A 15,917-nucleotide genomic window follows, 5' to 3' on the forward strand; every position below is an offset into this window, starting at 1 on the left:
ATGCTTATCACGCGTTGAAGTTAACAACGACGCGAGTGATGTCGATGTCGAAGAAATCGACATCGAAGATGAGAAAGATCTAATGGCAGTGCGCACAAAGCGTACTGAAAAAGACTAAACAAATGAGTCAGCAGAGAAATTTCTGCTGACTCGAGAGTCAGTAATCCGTTTCGTTCAGGATTTCCATTGCTAACGCAGTGAACCGTCAGAAACGGAATGTAGACAAACATGGAAGAGCAAATATTCATTCATTTAAAATTAATGATCTAGTGCTACTCTCTACGGTAAACCTACCTAAGTGTGTAGTCACTAATGTGGGTAGCAGTAATCTACTACCCAAGTTCATTGGGCCTTTCCGGGTACGTTGGTCGGCCCCGCCCGTACCATTCATAGTACGCGGTCTCTTCCGAGGACGGATCTGACCACCCTTTTCAAGAATTCCTAAATGATTCTTGTGGTCACGAACCAGATTCTCATGTTGAATTTAAAGATTCTCATGCATGTTCCGAAGATCCTCGAAACAGCGATGAGCGGAAGACAGCTCATCACGAAGAGCGTGATATTTCCGTTCGTACTCCAACATGGAGTACGCACGCTTCGAACGGTCTTCCAACCGCTCAATATGGTGAGCCTGCACCGTCTGCTCCAACGAGCGACGCTTGCCACGCTCGTGGTCAAGCCCCTCCTCCAAATCATGGAGGAAGCGATCGATTTTGTCGATCTTCGACTCTAGATCCGACACATGGGTCGGGTCTAATTTTCCCTCCTCCGCCACAACCATTGGTGGATTCCCACGGTGGTCAACGTTTCCTGTGGAACGTATTCAAAACCACCGTGATGTGAACGGGTAGCGAACGAGTTATCTTGTTCGCTGGCGCGATTATCCACCTTCACATGACAGCTGGGAGCCTCGTTCCCAGCTGGTTGTTGACGTTGAGGGCCTCGTCCGTCAGTATGACAAGATCCATCCGATGAATCGGAAGATCCTTCAAAAAACACTTACCATTGGTGCTTTTAAATCTATTGCAAAACGTCAATCGCATCGCGCATCTCGATAGAGATGCGGGCCCTTACCCAGGGCGAAGAAAGGGAATAGACATCCCCTTTTACTCGCTTCGAGTTGTAAACACGGACAGGAGTCTCATCACGTGAGGCATGGAAGCCCAGCCTCACGTGACAACCGATGCAATTTATACTTTGCACCGGTTGGAGTTTGTTTCTCAAACTTAACGCGAATCGCATTAAGTATTTGAAGCAAGGCTTCGCGTCCAATGTCTTTGACATTGCGAATGAACGCAATCCAGACTTGCATAAGCGAAAATTTATCTCGCTTTTGTTGCCACTATACCATTGATACTTTATAAAAGCATCGAGATAAAAACCTTCCTCAGCGCGAAAGTTCTCCACGCTGGGATCAAGGCCGTGCAGCTTTGTCGCAATAAATAAGTAATATTCATTGTGAGGAGTAGTATCTCCAAACAAGCTATTAATTAGCTGCTCGGGCAGAAGCCACGGCTTCTTCTCAGGGGCCAAGACGAGACATTTTAGTGTCTACAATCCCCTGAGTGGTACCCACTGAAGCAAGGGTACCACAAGAGCTTATTACGATGGCTTACGGCATCGTCATCACCACGCACAGGCTTTTCGAGCATTTAAGGATAGTCTTATCCATGCCCCGATTCTGGTGCTGGCAATGAGGAATTATCCTCATCGTCGGAACGAACATGCTGTAGTGAATGCTACCAGCACGTCTACTCGAATAAGCCCCCTCATTCGAAGCCTGACGATGATCAGGCGACTGTTCTGTTCTCCCCGAGTCGGACGATATCGTCCGACTCGCATTCGTAGTCGACCTCCAAAGAGGGGTCGCATTCACGTGGTGACCCACCACGTGCACCCGCAACATTTAGAGTTGCGGGGGAAGATGACACTACGGCAGTCGGAACGGCTACCACAAGAGACAAAAATGCGTCACCCGCGGCTGCATGAACCGCAGCCGAAGGCGCCGCACTATGCGCATACCTCATGGACTTGTTAACAATGCGATAGAATTAAAAAGGATGGTTTTTTAGACCAATCAACACTTATTTTAATAATGTGGTCTAATAGTGACCACTCTACCCAACGACAGTCAGATTGATTGTCGTTTAAGGGAGGGGTTATGTAACGGGATGTATCGTTACATGAAGTTAACAATTTAAGGTTGTTAATTAATATACTATCTAAAACGTAGATAGATATATTTTGAGAAGATTATTTTACATGGTAATATTGTAAAAGCTTAACCATTGGCAGATATAGTCCATTCTATCTACTTCCGCCGCGGTCCAGTCAGCGCTGGACGCGCGCAAATAGAAAGACAGATACGACTTTTATTACATGTTTTGTATAAGTTTATGATTAAGTTAGTATTAAGTAGATAGAACAGAAGGACTTAATTACATTAATACAATTTTTAACAGCTCTCTTTCAAGCAAGTGTTTTATAGAGATTTTTTTTCTGTACGTACTAGTGTACGTGACAGGCGAAGTGGACACGTACTGAAGCAGTACAAGTCAATAGTGCCCCGGTACATAGATGGCCTAAGGAATGTGGTTATCAACTCTATATACCATTTTTAGAGGTTGCTTAAGTCGATGCTTCCGATTATTGACAACCGTTACGGACCGTCAAATGGCTTGGTTCCAATGAGATGAAGCAGATTAAACATGTTAAATAGATAGATCGCATTTAAATTATTTTATGCTCAGACGACCTCAACGAAGCCGCGTATAAACGTTCACACTTATTTGCAGGATGAAAAACTCTTTCTTTCATATCGTGCGGAAAAGTAGGAGCCACCCTGTGCGTTTGCGCCATTTAAAAATGGAGCGGGACTCAACAGGCGTTGTGTTTCTAATTTAATCGATTCTACACCGTGGTACACGCTCGATCTTAAATAAGCATCTGCTACTTTGCAGGCTACGGCTCATAGGCTAGCCAATTCTTGGGTATCGGCTGCTATATTCGTTGCGTCCTCCATCCGCTAGGCCCCTGATAAACGCAATAAGCAATGTCTATCGTAATGCGTTTACACACGATACATCTTACGAGGTATCGCGTATGTTGAATGTATGCGTGAATATCAAGCTTACCCTCCTTTAAATTCAGGAGCTCTGCTCCAGCCTGAACACGGCACGAGGCGGCACACATGTTTATTTGAGTAGATTTCCTGGTTCGTCGAATCAGACAATATCGTTAAAGCTCGCCGCATCGATGACGATGCGACAAAGCGAAGTTTAGCATGTCCACCTTGGCCGAACTTGCCAAATTTGAGGCCTATGGCTCAAGCTTCACGACCCATAAATGTTTCAGTCGTACCTTAACAAGGAGTCGCCCTCGACTGCCTTAAAACTGTACGTATCAATCTTCAAGATTTCGGGACGACGCGCATGCGTTCGCCAGCCAGCAGCATACAAATGCTGCTGTCTCAACAGGTCCAACTCTTAAGCACCTTTTTATCTCAACAGCATGCCTGTTGAGAGCCTTACTGTTAAAGCAAGGTCACTTATTTGTGCCGCGTTGAGTTCGTGTTTGATGAACTCAGCGATAGCTGCATGTTGATCATCTCTTCTTATAGCGAACAACATTGCGCTGACGGCTGGCCCGCCTACGATCGAACTTGTCCGCTCGATCGCTTTCCACTGACGCCACTAAAATAAGTTAACCTGTCTCGCGTAGCGTAAAAGCTCTCATGAGGGGCGTGGAAATCCCTTCTTCTCTAAACAACATGTGGTACGTATGTGGTTGCTGAACGGACCACAAAGTGCTTCCAGGAAATGGGGAACCTTTCGCGAGTACTCCATTAGTACTATCTATCATACGCTGACAACAGTGACGGTTAAGGTACCGCCGAATATTTCTCGTGCACGACGTGATAATGATAAGTGTAAGAGCTGCTAAAAGTTCCTAGCAACAAAATGTCTATACTTAGGTACGATTCGTTTAGGATAAGTTAAAACGTGTTAGTATAATTACGTCCTACGTAGTGCTAACTACTCTTTTTGACTTATTAAAGTAGTATCATTATGTTTACGACTCATGGCTCACCCGATTGCCCGTCAATCAGATATTGGCTGGGATTGATCAGAATAGCCAATACATGAACAGATTGTAAATACTTGAACCAACCAATGAACAGAATTGTTGCATTGCTGCTACAATATCGCCGGGTATGGTAATATTGGAAATGTTTATTGCTATAATAAACAGCAGAAATTAATTCAATTGGAAATTTATGATAATTTAATTTCCTTTATTATTGCGAGTATAGGTAATAATATTTATGTAACGGGACCCCCCCCATAACGACCAGTCATTCAAGCTATAGACATAAACTGGTAGGCATCACTATTGTGTCTCTTTTTGGGGAATACTTGCTGTTTGTAAACTCAGTTGCAACCAATTTATCGCATGGTTAGCAGCTGCACGGCTGCTGATGAGGAAACAACAGCAGACGCTCGGGCGTCTGCTGCGGGAGACAACTCGCCTCCAATACTGGTTAAAAGGCGTCATCAATGATTCGAATGAAATGTTCTTTAAAACATCTGCTACTACCTTCGTATAACCCGAGAGTGTTCAGCGCCAAACCAAGGTTCTGGCGTAAGAGCTAAAGCGTTGTTTGTCATGATGTTCGATTTGTCTAAGCTATTGCTGAAGAGTCATTGTCTGATGGCTCCGATATTGGTGACGATGCTGGTGATGCTAACCTGCAAACGAAGTGATCGAAATGATCACTTTCGAAAGAAATGTTAGCTCAAATGCCAACATTGATCATAGGGAGAGAGACCACAATACGTTGCGTGTTGCTCTCCAAAGGAGCCTCGGTTGTCCAGTAAGGCAGCTTAATTAATTGGTCTGGAAATACTACCGAACGCAAATACTTTATCGATGCCTTTTTGACAACATTAGTACGCTGCCTCACGGTGGATCAAGAAACTTCGAATGTGCCAAGGATAGGAATTCCTCGTTTCATGGTTGGGGTACTTTCGTACAGAATGTACAATTGCAGCAAGATGAACCATCTTGCTAATACGATCAACAAAAATAAGAAAATCATTATAATAATGCTCGTCGTCGGGAGATTCGAAGACGAAGTCCATTTTAATACTCTGCCGGAACAGGCAACAGTTGCAACGGAGCACGGGATAAAGCACTGGGCTTTACCCGTTAACAAACTTCGCAAGCATGGACGAAATCATTCTGGCGTGGCCGGCATACCTGCACAAGTACTCACGCAACTATGCCGAAATGACTGTACATCTTTCTAATTCTTTGAAGAAAATTGTTAAGTGGTCATGGCACGCTGATTATCAGCGTACCTTTGTGAGTACTAACCGACCTTTTCATGTGGTATGTGATGCCAGTGATTTTGCAATATGCTGTGCGGTGATGCAATTTAACACAGACGGCGCACAAAGCGTCGTCTATTATCAATCGCGTCAGCTTAAACCAGCTGAACGCAACTTTTAAGTGCATGTGACAAGAAATTCCTTGCTATAATACGCACTGATTAAGTTTAGAGGGTCTATCACTTGGGAGATAGAGTTCATTGTATGTTGCTTTAAGCTCACAGATGGTCGGAGAGCTATGCTGGAAGTTGGCCCCCTGCACATGGCCCGCTGCTGAGCGTTAGACAGAGAAATTGGCGATCACAATTACCTGCTCACGAAGCAACGACCATTACTTCTGACACGGTATTTTTACCTATGATAAAGTCGATTTCATTTCGAGTGCCTTTATATTTAGGCAACTCGCACGGTACTGGTTCAGGAAAAATATCCTTAAACTCTATTGAATCCTTATATATAGAGTTTGTCTTCAACGATTCCCAGGATTGGGACGTAAAACGTTCAATCCGAGTCGTCTCATCGAGGACACTTTAGACCTACTAAGAGCACATCCGTTCTCAGAAAATACTATTGCCGACAAAAATTGGCCACGTAGTTGTCATCTGTGACAAGTACGCAGATCTGCTTAACTTTGCCACTAAGCAGATCACGCACGAGCCGTTTCGATTCAAGCTTTGGCAATTGAGTCATCTCCGAACTTAACTTCGGAGGCGCTACCAGCGCGAGTGTATAAGCATTTTAACTTTATCTATTGTTTACTTTGACATTTATTATCTCAGTTTCCGCTTTGAAACTTCTTTCCAAAGGTATATGAACACCTTTGTCCACTGGGTTTCTAGCACTAATTCCCACAGAAATTATTTAAGGGTATCCCCCCCAACTGCCTCTAGCTGCGGTTGTGCTACCTCAGCGAGATCCTCTACGATCAATCATCCAGTCGATTAAGGACTTCGCACTGTCTCTTACTGACGCGCGTTTTGAACTTTCTTAGAAGTTACTTTTCGAGCAAGTATTCTTGTTTTTCGTACCACTAAATTTATCCGAGTGGTCGAACTTCGACGCTGTCTGTGCTTGTGCACAACCGTCGGAATTTAACTCCACAATGTGCTGGGTATTCACACTGAGGTCTTGTGCAGTCATGCCAACTACCGAACCACAAGTAAAGCCATCACACTCACTCGTAGGATATCCAAATGCTTGTAGACGTTCCAAGACGTTCATCAGTTGGCCGTCTGATGAAGAAGAGCCAGGCATCGTCACGGCTTGATGCTGCCAATTTATATAAGGCTCGTACTTTTTGAGCCACATATGAATCGTGAAGCTTGAGCCCTAAGGCCCAAGATTTTTCACGTCCGGCGAAGTTGGACATGCCAATTTCATTTTTGTCGCCATCATCACTCGTCAAATTCGACGAATCATCTGGGAGTCACTTTCGACTGTTTTAAACATATATATTTCTATCTTGAAACTTTTGGGTTGACGTGGAAGCGTCGGCTTATTGTTGCATCAAAATGCTGCTGTCTCAACAGTTCCAACTGTTGAACTCCCAGTTCCTTTCAACAGCTCCGCGTGTTGAGAGTCTTCCCGGTGATGTAAGTCTACTTTCTCTCGGGCAACGTCGAGTAAGACATTAGCTCTGTATGAATAGTTAATTCAAGTCTAAATCAACCCCGCCAATCGTCAGAAGACACGATTGAGCGTCGCGCAAGGAGGCGCCATACTTAGTTAGTTATTGATATAATAAGTTTAGTTGTAGATAGAAGATCCCTACATAGGAAGCTTAATATACAGATTTAGTTTTACTTTTCCCTAATTTTGGGCCTTTGAACAACTTTAGCAGCTAAAGCCCCTCAGCTACTAAGAACCTTCCTCTGTATAGTCGTGTACGTGAAGTTTGAGACACCCCACCTACAATGTAATCAGCGTAGGTTGTCTAGTACTGAACAGTACTAGTGAAAAGTGCCCCGTTACACCTGGTAGCACTTCGTAGTCGTTCGTATACTACCACGTTCCATCCAACATGGACGTGTTGAATTGAGAAGGAGGGAGCTTTCCAGCCACTCAAGAAGGCTATAACGCCACGTGTGGACGGTTTACTCACTTGTGTGACCTTGAATGGAGTGCAATCGAACAAATGAGTTCGGTCGTAGACGGGCCAGCTGTTAGCGCCATGCTACACGCTCTGGGAAGAGATGAACAGCATCGGCCATAGCCGAGTTTTTACAACACGAACTCAATGGGGCCCGAGAGAAAGTAGCCTTGCTTCACTAGGAAGGCTCTCAACCCGCGGAGGTGTTGACAGGACAGGGTGAACTGTTGAGACAGCAAAATTTACATGATGCTAATGGATGGGCTCTTCCGCGTCGACCAGATGATTCGTCGAATTTGACGACGCCATAGAAGCTCGCCTTATCAGTGATGATGCGACAAAAATGAAATTGGCATGTCCAACTTCGCCGGACGTGAAAAATCTTGGGCCTTGGAGCTCAAGCTTCACGACCCATATGTGGCTCAAAAAGTACGAGCCTTATATAAATTGGCAGCATCAAGCCGTGACGATGCCTGGCTCTTCTTCATCAGACGGCCAACTGATGAACGTCTTGGAGCGTCCACAACCGTGTGGATTTCCTGCAAGTAAGTGCGACGGCTTCACTTGTGGTTCGGTAGTTGGCATGACTGCACAAGACCTTAATGTGAATACCCAGCACATTGTGAAGTTAAATATCGACGGCTGTGCACAAGCACAGGGAGCGTCGAAGTTCGACCACTCGGATAAATTTAGTGGTACGAAATAAGAATGCTTGCTCGAAAAGTAACTTCCAAGAAAGTTTAAAACGCACGTTAGTAAGAGACAGTGCGAAGTCCTTAATCGACTGGAGGATTGATCGTAGAGGATCTCACTGAGGTAGCACAACCACAGCTAGAGGCAGTTGGGGAGAAGTAGATAATTTCTGTGGGAATAATTTTCATGCAATATGATACAGACGGCGCAAGCGCGTCATGTATTATCAATCGCGTCAGGTTCAATTAGCTGAACGCAACCATAGTGCACGCCATGTTATGATCAGATGACATGTTCCAGTCACCTTCAATGGGAGCAGGAGGTGACGGATTTCTCGTAGTAGACGCATTAGCGTCGACGGAAAGTTTTTCATCTCCAACAGCCGCATTGATCCGTGCAGCTGTTAGCTTTGCTGCCCCACGGCCCACGCGCACAGATTTATTAGTCGCCATGTTGGTTTTGGTCACGGATTCGGAAATCAAAATATGGGCTACGGCGTAACCAGCAATTGAGTTCTCTGTAGTCGATCAGCAGGCAAAGAGAACCGTTCGGCTTTGTCACCAAAAACGCCGGACGGCCAAATCCGAATCGGAAAGGAGAGTATCAATTCCCATCCAGTATGGATCGACACGATGATGACGACTTCGTCTTCTATACGGTGATATTTTGCCAGCCAAAGATGGTATCCCTGCGGAGACCCTGCAAGTGAAAATGCGAAAATTCACGAATGGAAGTCCGCGTAGCTTTCTGAAGTACGAGCTAGGGACGATTATCAAGCGACCGGATGTAAGTGTGCTCATGTTCTCTAAGCGACTGCGCGAGAATGTTCGTGTTTTTTGCAGAGCTTCCTGAAAATGCTGAAGCGGTTCTAGTTATGCAGATGCACCGCTACTTCAAGCGTGACTGCCGGTTCCATGGCAAGACAAGCTTACAGCTGCAGGTGTAACACACGATACACTGAATGAAATCATGCTTTATTTATCGCAACTAGAGAAACAAGAGCGACTGCACAAGGTGCTTGCTGCACGAGAAGGACGTGGACCTTTCAGAGGCTGCGAAGTATACAGTCGCAGCGAAGGACATCGCAGCGAAGGCAAGAGTATTCGAAAGAGTCGACAACAGTAAAAGAGCAAGAAGGAAGGACCAAGACCGAATCCAAGGTCGGATACACGCGATAACTGGTGCTCTAAACACAAAACAAGATCCCATTATACAAGTGATTGCTTCACAGTTCCAGCTGCTTGTGCTCCTCAGAAGAAACCTGAGGAGCACAAGCAGCTGGAACTCAAAAGTGATCAAGAGAAGTAAACAAATATATTCAAGGAGGACAACATCAGCAGCGAAGACGAGTGCAAGCTGATTGGTAATTCGGCAAAAGCCCATTGTCTCAACAGCTCCGCTGCGCGTTACCGTGCGACTTCGTCATGACAAATAAAATTTCACAGCTCTGTTAGACACTGTTGTCCATTGTGGACGACAATCAACCAAGTTCTCTTCTGGAACTGGTGTGACTATTTCGTGGATCTTCCCTTACACTGGTGTCTCACTAAGTATCGTTAACAAGTCATTTGTGCTTGTCAGTGCCAAACATGGGTATATATTGGTGCCACAAATGACGACCATGTTTGCAACCATGGGCCAAGATGTTGCGAGTAGTGGGACCATCGTCGCTTAATTTCGCTTTCCCAAGTTAAAGGCTGATTCAGTCATCAAGCACCGCTTTCAAGTGATGGAAGACAGCAAGGATGCTATGGTCATTGGTAGAGCTTTGCTCCGTGCACATGGCATCACGATCAACTTTGGCGATCAGACGGTTCAATGGGACGAACATTGTCTTCAAGTCAATGCAGGTGGGATTGATGGTACTAAGTCAGACACGCTCGACACGGACCATGCAGAAGAATACAAGATTTTGCTGATTCGACTGACGACGCTTAGGAATTGGGTCCAAATCATCTGACTGCAGAGTTATCTATGAGCTACATGAAGGTGCCAGAGAAGAATCGTTATTTGTATGATGGTCACCTGGAACGGATGAGGTTTGCTTACCAATATCATCAAATTATATGCCAGCTCACGCTAAGCCATATCCAATTCTTCGCACAGAGATCCAGAACTCGGTGTATTAGAACAGATTTATGAATCGGAAATGGCCGTCCGGCGTTGTTCATGACAAAGCCAAACGGTCTCTTCGCCTGTTGATTGACTACAGAATTCTCCATCGCTGGCTACGTCGTAGTCCATGTTTTGTTCCAAAATCCGCTAGATTCTGCTACGTCTGTCAACAGCGAAGTACTTAAATACTTTGGATGGTTACATGGGCTACTACTGCAGAAAGTTGGCTAAGCAAAGCAGGCCGCTAACTGCCCTCTGCCTCCCTTTTGGAAAGTACCAATACAAGCGCCTTCCCATAGGATTTGCTACCGGACCTGATGAGTATCAGCCATGCATGGAGAATATTTTTGGTGATCTGAAATACGTTGTTGTATACCTGGATGATCTCTAGTGTTTTTGAGCAACGAATTTAATCACCTCGAGCATCTCCGGGTGGTGCTGGAGCGACTGAACAAATATGATGTCACATTGAATGGAAAAAATGCCGTATTCTTCGATCGGAAGTAGATCATCTTGGCTACACGCTAACCGCGGAAGGGATCAAGCCGCAAGCAAAAAAATCAAGCGATACAATAGATTGCGATCCCGCGAAACAAGAAAGAGCGAAGGCTATTTCTAGGCGTGATCGATTACTATCGGGATATGGTGCCAAACAAGACAGCCTCTTCAACGCTTGACAAGCACGAAGCTTCCCTTTACGTGGATTCCTACAGACAGTTAGGCGCTCCGGAAAATACAAAAAGCAATTGGAGAGGCAGTACTTCTCTCCTTTCCCGACTTCAAAAAGCCATTCCAGATGTATGCGGATGCAAGTGGGAAACAAGTTGGGGGTATATGTATGCAAGAGCTCATGATCTTAGCGTGCTACTCTCGATCACTTACCAAACACCAGCGCAACTACACAACAATGGAATTGGAGTTGCTATCGATTGTCGAGATTCTCAATTATTAAAATTAAATTCGGTATTTTGAGTAAAACATTAATGCAAAATTACAGGGAAAGGCATGATAGTATTTCCTGTCACACTACGTCTGTCACTATAGTGACTGTTGTTTAAGGGGGGGATAATGTACTGGATGATGCAATTCGACTTAAGCTCTTTTGATTGGTTGATTTAAGTCTTATTCAATCTGCCAATCGTTATAAGATACGATTGTGCGGCGCGCAAAGAGCCGCCATACTTCGTTTGTTATTTATTTAATAAGCTCACTAGGAGATAGGAGGTCGTTATGTAGGAAACTAAATATATTTATACAATTTTACTTTTATCTAATCTAAAGCCTTATTTTGGACCTTTTAAGCTAAAGACTCTCAGCTACATAAGCAACCCTCCTCTCTACCTTTGCATACGTGAAGATTCGAGGAACCTCACTTACATTGTACAGTGTAAGATAAATTAGTACTGATTACTACTAGTGAAGGTTGCCTTGTTACAGTATATGCATAAACCCCTTTTGGTATAGCCACAGCCCCTCCTACCCTGTCTGTTTGTTTTAAGAAAATAAAAGCTAGAGATTAAAAATGACAACATAAAACATATTTATCATTCCGCTGTATCGCAAAATTATCAACTATACCTCTAAAGTCGTCGTTAGATCAACTGATGTAGCCACATCCCTTAATTGTCTACTTCTTTATTTATACTCATAAGTACAGAAATAAATAATTGAGGGATGCGAGAGTAGCGTAATGGTAGCAGCTTGTTGATAGCTAAAATTCATACTGAGAAACCTTTATGCAGGGCTTCTCAATAACGGGGCACTACCGACTTGTACTGCTTCAGTACAAGTCCACTTCAGTGCAAGTGGTGCCACACGTCACTTCACGTACATTAGTACGTGCAGAGGAAGATTCTCTTTAAGACACTTGCTTTATAGAGGGTTTTGAGATAAGTGTATTCAGTATAATTTAATTTTTCTGTTTCTATCTATTTAATTTTAACTTTATTAGAAACTAATACAAAACATGTACTAAAGTCTTATCTGTCTCTCTCTTTGCGCGTTCAGCACTGACGGGACCGCGGCGAAAGTAGATAGAATGGACTATATCTACTAATGGTTAAGCTTTTACAATATTACCATGTAAAATAATCTTCTCAAACTATATCTACCTTTTAGAAAGTATATAAGTTAACAACCTTTTGTTGTTAATTTCATGTAACGATACACCCCGTTACATAACCCCTCCCTTAAACGACAATCACTCTGGCTGTCGTTGGGTAAGAGTGGTTACTATTAGACCACATTATTAAAATAAGTGTTGATTGGTCTAAACCATCCTTTTTAATTCTATCGCATGGTTAACAAGTCCATGGGGTATGCGCATAGTGCGGCGCCTTCGGCTGCGGTTCATGCAGCCGCGGGTGACGCATTTTTGTCTCTTGCGGCAGCCGTTCCGACTGCCGTAGTGTCATCTTCCCCCGCAACTCTAAATGTTGCGGGTGCACGTGGTGGGTCACCACGTGAATGCGACCCCTCTTTGGAGGTCGACTACGAATGCGAGTCGGACGATATCGTCCGACTCGGGGAGAACAGAACAGTCGCCTGATCATCGTCAGGCTTCGAATGAGGGGGCTTATTCGAGTAGACGTGCTGGTAGCATTCACTACAGCATGTTCGGTTCTGACGATGAGGATAATTCCTCATTGCCAGCACCGTCTCCCGTGCCGTCACCCTCACATGTTTCTGTGCGTGGTGATGACGATGCCGTTAGCCATCGTAATAAGCTCTTGTGGTACCCCTGCTTCAGTGGGTACCACTCAGGGAATTGAAGACACTAAAATGTCTCGTCTTGGCCCCTGAGAAGAAGCCGTGGCTTCTGCCCGAGCAGCTAATTAATAGCTTGTTTGGAGATACTACTCCTCACAATGAATATTACTTATTTATTGCGACAAAGCTGCACGGCCTTGATCCCAGCGTGGAGAACTTTCGCGCTGAGGAAGGTTTTTATCTCGATGCTTTTATTAAGTATCAATGGTATAGTGGCAACAAAAGCGAGATAAATTTTCGCTTATGCAAGTCTGGATTGCGTTCATTCGCAATGTCAAAGACATTGGACGCGAAGCCTTGCTTCAAATACTTAATGCGATTCGCGTTAAGTTTGAGAAACAAACTCCAACCGGTGCAAAGTATAAATTGCATCGGTTGTCACGTGAGGCTGGGCTTCCATGCCTCACGTGATGAGACTCCTGTCCGTGTTTACAACTCGAAGCGAGTAAAAGGGGATGTCTATTCCCTTTCTTCGCCCTGGGTAAGGGTTCGCATCTCTATCGAGATGCGCGATGCGATTGACGTTTTGCAATAGATTTAAAAGCACCAATGGTGCGTGTTTTCTGAAGGATCTTCCGATTCATCGGATGGATCTTGTCATACTGACGGACGAGGCCCTCAACGTCAACAACCAGCTGGGAACGAGGCCCTCAACGTCAACAACCAGCTGGGAACGAGGCTCCCAGCTGTCATGTGAAGGTGGATAATCGCGCCAGCGAACAAGATAACTCGTTCGCTACCCGTTCACATCACGGTGGTTTTGAATACGTTCCACAGGAAACGTTGACCACCGTGGGAATCCACCAATGGTTGTGGCGGAGGAGGGAAAATTAGACCCGACCCATGTGTCGGATCTAGAGTCGAAGATCGACAAAATCGATCGCTTCCTCCATGATTTGGAGGAGGGGCTTGACCACGAGCGTGGCAAGCGTCGCTCGTTGGAGCAGACGGTGCAGGCTCACCATATTGAGCGGTTGGAAGACCGTTCGAAGCGTGCGTACTCCATGTTGGAGTACGAACGGAAATATCACGCTCTTCGTGATGAGCTGTCTTCCGCTCATCGCTGTTTCGAGGATCTTCGGAACATGCATGAGAATCTTTAAATTCAACATGAGAATCTGGTTCGTGACCACAAGAATCATTTAGGAATTCTTGAAAAGGGTGGTCAGATCCGTCCTCGGAAGAGACCGCGTACTATGAATGGTACGGGCGGGGCCGACCAACGTACCCGGAAAGGCCCAATGAACTTGGGTAGTAGATTACTGCTACCCACATTAGTGACTACACACTTAGGTAGGTTTACCGTAGAGAGTAGCACTAGATCATTAATTTTAAATGAATGAATATTTGCTCTTCCATGTTTGTCTACATTCCGTTTCTGACGGTTCACTGCGTTAGCAATGGAAATCCTGAACGAAACGGATTACTGACTCTCGAGTCAGCAGAAATTCCTCTGCTGACTCATTTGTTTAGTCTTTTTCAGTACGCTTTGTGCGCACTGCCATTAGATCTTTCTCATCTTCGATGTCGATTTCTTCGACATCGACATCACTCGCGTCGTTGTTAACTTCAACGCGTGATAAGCATGAGCCAGAAATGGTTTTGCTCGTGCGAGTCCACCCCACCCCTTAAGCTAGAGGATCCCTCTAATTGGGTGGAAATGCGAGGATGGCGTGAGCCATTCACGAGAAACGGTGTATGCGCTGTAGATGCATGCACTGAATTTTGATGGCGAATTCGACGATCGGTGAAAACTCGCTCCAATTCGGATACGATTGGACGTAACCTCGAAGTATCTCTTCGAGGACGCGATTTACGCGTTCTGTTTGACCATCCGTTTCTGGGTGATCGGATGTTGACATAGTCAGCCGTGTTCCAAGAGATCGGATTGCCAGAACTCCGCCGTGAATCGTGGATTTCTATTCGAGACCAATTCACGGGGTAAACCTTGGAGTTTGAATACCGTGTCGATAAAGACACGGGCACAGCCCAAAGCCCAAAGCCGTGATCGACTCTGGTGCTGCAACAAGATGTACCATCTTGCTGAATCTATCCACAAAAACAAGGATTCCATTGTTTTTGTGATCTTCTTCGGGAAATCCGACGACGAAGCGTCGGTATCGTATTGCATTAACGCGCAGCCGATTGCGATATCGCTGGCGTCACAGACCACATGGAATGGTCTGTCTCGATCTGCAATCGCCAAGATGAACGATAGCATCAAGCTTTGCTACAAAGGAACGGTGACAACCAGCGTTCCATAACCATTTCTCGTCTATTTTCAAGAGACGAGAGAGATTAAGTGTCATTTCTGCATAATTGCGAGAGTACTTGTGCAAGTACGCCACTAAACCAAGGAACTTTTTCAGTCCCTTGACATCGACTGGAACTGGCCAGTCGGTGATTGCCTTGATCTTTTCGGGATCATGGCGCACGCCGTGTTTACCGACGATGCACCCAAGAAGTGGTATTTCGCTTGCAGCGAATATACACTTCTTGAGATTTGCATACAACTTATGTTTTCGCATAAGTTTAAGAACCTGACGAACGTGAGCTTTATGAACTTCCACGTCCGTCTTAACGTCCATGGCCCGGCTATGGACGAATAGATCGTTAAATTATCTCGGTGCGAATTCTCGCACCGGTCTCAACAGAGTTGTTACACATCTGTTGAATGTTGCAGGGGCGTTACTAAGCCCCTAAGGCATCACTAGCCATTCCCAGAGCATCCCACTGGGAGTGCTCACTGCTGTGTACGGGATGTTTCGTTTACGCATAAGGATTTGATAGAACCCATCCATCAGATCCATAGAAGAAAAGATCGTACTCTTAGACATACCGTCTATGATTACGTCTTTTCT

Source organism: Bremia lactucae, linkage group LG9 (assembly GCF_004359215.1).
Source record: "Bremia lactucae strain SF5 linkage group LG9, whole genome shotgun sequence".
Lineage (NCBI taxonomy): Eukaryota > Oomycota > Peronosporomycetes > Peronosporales > Peronosporaceae > Bremia > Bremia lactucae.